The sequence below is a fragment of the Dipodomys ordii genome, unplaced genomic scaffold, assembly GCF_000151885.1.
Source record: "Dipodomys ordii isolate 6190 unplaced genomic scaffold, Dord_2.0 Scaffold172, whole genome shotgun sequence".
In the NCBI taxonomy this organism is placed as follows: domain Eukaryota; kingdom Metazoa; phylum Chordata; class Mammalia; order Rodentia; family Heteromyidae; genus Dipodomys; species Dipodomys ordii.
Window position 1 is genome coordinate 2759140 of NW_012267388.1, and position 6869 is coordinate 2766008.

The following is a 6869-nucleotide window of genomic DNA, read 5'->3' on the forward strand; positions in this document are numbered from 1 at the left end:
TCCCGCCCTGGCCTGGTCCCGCCCTGGCCTGGTCCCGCCCTGGCCTGGTCCCGCCCTGGCCTGGTCCCGCCCTGGCCTGGTCCCGCCCAAGGCCCAACCAACAGCCTGTTCTCTTGGGGCCCTACCCATTCCCACTGCACCTTTGAGAGCCAGCCCACATTTGCCCCGCCCCTGCCCTAGGCTAAATCTTGCACCTAACAAGCAGGGGCTACCTCTAGGCCTAGGGTAATCCTGTCTCAGCTTCTGGAGACTCCTGATTGACTAGAGTTTACACCTACATCCACCTGTTCCTTCTGCTCTAGAATTTTAGGGATTTGGGGGTAGGTGAGGAGCCCAATGCAGTAAGTGACTTGGCCTGAACCCCGGAAAGCAGGAACCCAAGGTAGAGAGTGCAAGAACCACCCAGAAGGTGCCTAAGGAATCCTGCCTCTCAAAACGTTGACCCCAGAGAGCTTTCATTACCTGACTGCCTCACCAACTTCTAGAAACTATAGTGATGGCTGCCATTAAAGAGGAAATAAGCCAGATACCAGTGGCTCATGCCTATACTTCTAGCTACTCAGGAGGTGGAGATATGAGGATCATGGTTTGGAGCCAGGCTGGACAGGAAAGTCCTTGAGACTCAACTCTAATTAATCACAGAAAAAGCTGGAAGTGGCACTGTGGCTCAAGTGGTGGAGTGCAAACCTTGAACAAAAGAAGCTCAGGGACAGTGCCTAGGCCCAGAGTTCAAGCCCCAGGACTGGCCAAAAAAAAAAAAAGGAAATTGAGATTTAGAAATATGTTCTTAGCTGTTAGCATATAATGGGGTCCTGTTGTCTTCCCATCATTTGCATTCCTCAAAATGATGATGATGACAATGATGACGATGATGATGATGAGTATTATTATTTATGTTGCTTGAAATGAGTTTGAAGTGATGCAGTGGGTTCATTTGGTGAGGGCATGCTTCCAATGTTTTATGGCTTTACAGAAAACGCTGGGTTTTCCTGTGCCCAGCAGGAAGGGCCACTCCCAGTCCAGAGAGTTAGTCCAGAGAGGGGCAGAAGGCCTACAAAATTATTTATAGATGGCCCCACAGACATGTAATGCTTCTTGTTGCCTGCCCATATCACTCTTCCTGTACTGATTATTTTTGTGGCTGCAGAATGACATAATAAATATCAAATGGCTCTTGGCAGAAAAAAGTTTCCTTACCCTTATGACTGACCACATGTTAAGGACGACCTCTTCATACTCAGTTAAAAAAAGAAAAGAAAAACCTGGATTCTGCCAGGTGCCAGTGGCTTATTCCTGCAATCCTAACTAGTCAGGAGCCTAGGATCTGAGACTATTGCAATTAGAAGTCAGTTAAGTCAGGAAAGTGTGTAAGCTGCTTATGTCTGCTTAACCACCCAAAACGAAAGTGGAGCCATGGCTCAAGTAACAAAGCAGCAATCTTGAGTAGAAAAGGACAGCAGCCAGACCCTTAGTTCAAGTTCTAATACTGGCACAAAAAAAGAAAGAGAAGAAAAAAGATGTTTTTGCAAGAATGTTTTGCAACTACTAGTGTGATCAGTTTAGGAAATGATCAACACCTAAAACTATCAGATGAAAATCATTAAAGACTGGGTACTTTAAAAGATCCAGAGCTGGAGATGTGGCTAATGTGGTACAGTGCCTGCCTAGAAAACTATACCTTGAATTTAAATCTGACAAATGTAAAAGGGGGGAGGCTGGGAAAGTGGCTCAGTGGTAGAGCGCTTGCCTTGCGTGCCTGAGGCCCTGGGTTCGATTCCTCAGCACCACATAAGCAAAAAGAAAAAAGCCGGAAGTGGCACTGTGGCTCAAGTGGTAGAGCTCTAGCCTTGAGCTGAAGAGCTGAGGGACAGCGTCCAGGCCCACGACTGGACCAAAAAAAAAAAAGTAAAAGAGGGGTAAAAGGGTCTGGAAGTTGTAACACATAGATTATGAGTTAGGGGGGAAAAGGAGTACTCTTCCAGGCAGCTGTGGCTCATGCCTGTAATCCCAGCTACTCAGGAGGCTGAGATTTGAGGATTGTTATTAGTTGTCTGTTTAGTCTATCAGTAAGTCAGAACTATCCAGACATTGGTAGCTCAGGCCTGATATCCTAGCTACTCAGAAAACTGACATCTGAGGACAGTGATTTGAACCTACCTGGGGGAAACAAATCCTAGAGACACTTGCCCCCAATTAACTACCAAAACCTGGAAGTAGAGGCATGGCTTAAGTGATAGAGCATTACTCTTGACTAGCTCAAGTAATAGAAGACCATTTCAGGACAAAGGAAGAAATTTTAGGAATAATATTGCAAATTTGTGGTGTATTAGTGTTCATAATTTTCTCGAGTGGGGATAGGTGTGGAGGTGCATGCCTGTAATTCCAGCATATAGGAAGCGAAGGCAGAAGGATTACCTTTGGAGACAACCCTGGACAACATAGTGAGAAATGTCTCACAAATGTTTTTTTCTAAGGTGGCTCACACGTGTAATCTGAGGACAGCAGTTCAAAGCCAGCCCAGGCAAGGAAAGTCCATGATACTCTCATCTCCAATTAACCACCAGAAAAGCAGAAATGGTTCTGTGGCTCAAATGGTCAAGTGCTAGCCTTGAGCAAAAGAAGCTCAAGGACAGTACCTAGGCCCAGAGATCAAGCCCAGGACTGGTAAAAAAAAAAAAAATTCCACTGGTGCCAGCGTCTCACGCCTGTAATCCTAGCTACTCAGGAGGCTGAGATCTGAGGATCACGTCCAGCCCGGGCAGAAAAGTCGGTGAGACTTATCTCCAATAAACCACTAGAAAACTGGAAGTGGCTTTGTGGCTCAAGCAGTAGAGCGCTCACCTAGAGCTGAACAGGGTAGGGACAGTGCCCAGGCCCAGGCCCAGAGTTCAAGCCCCATGACAAAGAAAAAAATCCTAGCAAAGAATAGGCATAATATGTAGAAAGTCTTATTCTCAAGAGAAAATTGCTTTCATATCTACGTTTATATATACATGTCTATATATCTATATCTATTTTATATGTATTCTTGTGTGTTTGTATGTAGTTTGTATGTGTCAGGGCTGGAGCATGAACTTGGGGTGTGGGTGTTTTCCCTTACATTTTTGGGAGCCACTGGCACTTCCTGCTAAAGATCATATCTGAAATTTACAAATAGTTTATAATACTCCCTTAAAATAAAACTATAAACCAAGTATTTTGATGTGTATGTCTGTAAACAACCTAGCATTTTGATATATAGGGATATAGAAAGAAAGCCATAATGCCAAATGCCAACACATATTCCAGGGGGATAGACAAAACAATTTTGTGGTTGTTCTGACATTAAGGGTTGAACTAAGGGAATCACACTCTTGCTTGGCTTTTATTTCTCAAAGCTGGTGCTCTACCACTTGAGCCACACCTCCATTGCCTAAAACAATTATTTTCCCAAGGCCTATACTTGGAAAAAAGTTCTGTACCCTCAACTTTTCAGTAGTTTTGAATTACTTTGTTTGTACATGTTGATAGTGGAACATGATTAAAGACCTTTCACTCAACTTCTCCATTTCCAGCTTCTTGCTGGTTAATTAGAGATGAGCCTCATGGACTTTCCTGAACAGGATAGCTTCAACCTTTGGTCCTCAGATCTGTCTCAGTAGCTAGGACTATAGTTGTGAGCCACTAGCACCTGGCTAGTTTTGAATTTATTTCCTTTGTTCCCTCTTGGAGCTTGAACTCAGGGCCTGGGCATTGTCCTTAAACTCTTTCCCTCCCTCCCCCCTTCCCTCTCTCTTTCTCTTTCTTTCTCTCTCTCTCTCTTTCTTTCTTTTCTTTCTTCTTTCTTCCTCTCTTTCCTCAAGGCTAGCGCTCTCTACCACTTGAGCCACACTGCTCCACTTCTGGTTTCAGCAGTTTATTGGCTTTGAGTTTCAGGCTTTCCTGCCCAGACTGGCTTCAAACCATGATGCCCAAATGTCACCCTCCTGAATAACTAGGGTTACATGTGTGATCAACTGATGCTTGGAAAACCACTCTGGCTGTTTACTGGTTAACTTGAGATAAGAGTCTGATAAACTTTCCTGCTCCTACTGGCTTCAAATGTGATCCTCAGATCTCAGGCTACTGAGTGGCTAGGCTTATAGGCCTGGCACCCAGTTCAAGTGTTAAGGTCCCTAGAGTACCTGAATCTCAAACATAGTCATACCCCTTCCCTAAGACTCCTGCATAGCACTTGGAGATAGGAAGAGTGGAACAGGGATATAAGATTTTCTCTAGGGGCTGGGCAGGTGCCTCAGTGGTAGAGGGCTTGCCTTGCATGCCTGAGGCCCTGGGTTCGATTCCTCAGCACCACATAAGCAAAAAAGAAAAAAGCCAGAAGTGGCGCTGTGGCTCAAGTGGTAGAGATCTAGCCTTGAGCTGAAGAGCTGAGGAACAGCGTCCAGGCCCAGAGTTCAGGCCCCACGACCAGACCCCCCCCAAAAAAAATTCTCTAAAGCAGAGTTGCCATGTTGGAGTCACCTTCAGACCAAATACCACAATCAATTTTCTTCTGCATTACCTTTCTGTTTCTCAGTGCTTAATTGCTGCCCTGTTCCCTCTTTCTTGATTCTTGATGATTTTTCCCTTTCTATCTTCAGTGACTGTTCGCATACACAGGACCACAGTGAAGATGATTCTAAAGTGCCATCTTACCTTGGATGTCAGTTTTGCCCTTTTTTTTGGTGTTGTATTTTGTGCCAGTTCTGGGGCTTAAGTCAGGGCCTGGGTTCTGTCCCTGTGCTTCTTAGTTGAAAGCTAGTACTCTACCACTTGAGCCACAGGTCTACTTCTGGCTTCTTATGGTTACATAGAGATTCTTAGATTTTTCTGTCTAGGCTGGTTTCTAGCAAAATCCTCAGATCCCAAACTCACACTGATGCCAACAACAATCTTGCCTCTTTTTTTGGGGGGGTCCGGTTGTGGGGCCTGAACTCTGGGCCTGGGCGTTGTCTCTCAGCTCTTCAGCTCAAGGCTAGCGCTCTACCACTTGAGCCACAGTGCCACTTCTGGCTTTTTTCTTTTTGCTTATGTGGTACTGAGGAATCAAACCCAGGGCCTCAGGCATGCAAGGCAAGCCCTCTACCACTGAGCCACCTTCCCAGCCCACAATCTTGCCTTTTTGATGAGAGCTGGCTTCAAATGGAAATCTTCAGATCTCAGCTTCCCAAGTAGTTAGGATTACAGGCATGAGCCAATGGTACCTGGCTTCCTTTTTTTTTTTTTTTAATGGCAGGACTATAAATTGACCACAGAACTTTGTCCTTTTCTGCCTACCATTTGAACTAGACCCTAGTCCTTACGTTTTTGTTTTGGACATAGGGTCTTGCTATCTTTGTAGCTAACTTTGCTAGGGCTGGCCTTGGGCTGGCCTTAAACTCAAAATTCTCCATCCTATATTCCAACAGTAGCTGGGATTAAAATTGTGGTTAGAAATTTTTTCAGGATGAAAAATACTTTATTTGTATATATATGACCTTGTGCTTATTCATTTAACACTTGATGTATACTACTTTGTGTTGCTTCTTTGGGTAGTGTGTGTGTGTGTGTGTGTGTGTGTGTGTGTGTGTGTATGTACTGAGGCTTACACTCAGATCCTTATGCTCTGACTTAGCTTTTTCCCTTGGACGTTGTACTTCTGGCTTTTTGGTAGTTAATTGGAGATACAGGTTTCTGCCCTTATATCTGCCCTCACTGGTTTTGAGCCCTAATCCTAAAATCATTAGTCTCCTAACTAGCTAGGATTATAGGCATGAGCTGCCAGATCTGGCTTGATTTTACCTTTTGACTCTTGTGAATAATACTTGTATTAACACAGTAGTACTTTTTTTTGGGGGGGTTCAGTTGTGGGGCTTGAACTCTGGGCCTGGGCGCTGTCCCTGAGCTCTTCAGCTCAAGGCAAGTGCTCTACCTCTTGAGCCACAGCACCACTTCCAGTTTTCAGAGTGGTTTATTGGAAATAAGAGTCTCGTGGACTTTCCTGCTTGGGCTGGCTTTGAACTGCAATCCTCAGATCTCAGCCTCCTGAGTAGCTATGATTACAGGCGTGAGCAACCAGCTCACAAATATTCTTTTTACTCCCTGCTTTGAATTCTTTTTGATGTACATCCAGAAGTAGAACTGGTGAATCCTGTAATAGCAATTAAAAAATATGTATAAGGAACCTCCAGAATATCTGACATACCAGTTATACTATTTTATGGGACCCCAGATCCTCACCAGAACTTGTTATCCTATTTTCTTCACATAGTTAGAAGGCTAGATCTGAGGATCATGGTCTGAAGCCAGCCAAGGCAAGAAAGTCCCTGAGATTCTTATCTCTAATTAACCAGAAAAAGCTGGAAGCAGAGCTGTGGTTCAGGTGGTAGAGTGTCAGTCTTGGGCAAGAAACCCAAGGGAGAATAGAAGGTCCTGATTTCAAGTCCCAGGAGTGGAACAACAACAAAAGAAGAATATACCCTAACAGGTACTGTAGCTTTAATCACATTACCTGATTAACTGATGCTGAACAATGTAGTATGTACTTCCTGACCATTTGGGTATTGTTGGGGAATATATGTATATGTGTGTGTGTGTGTATATATATATATATATATATATATATATATATATATATATATATAAAATGTGGTCAAGTCCTTTGTCATTTCCTTTTCTTTTTTCCAAGGATTGGGGATTATATTCAAGACATCATGTGTTCTTTTTTTATTTTTATTTTTTTATTTTTTATTTGTGAACCTACTGTACAGAGGGGTTAAAATTACATGGGCAGGATAATGCGTACATTTCTTACCAAGCATTGCAGCCTCATCCTTTGGTTTACCCTTCACATCCCTTCCCAGCCTCCCCCC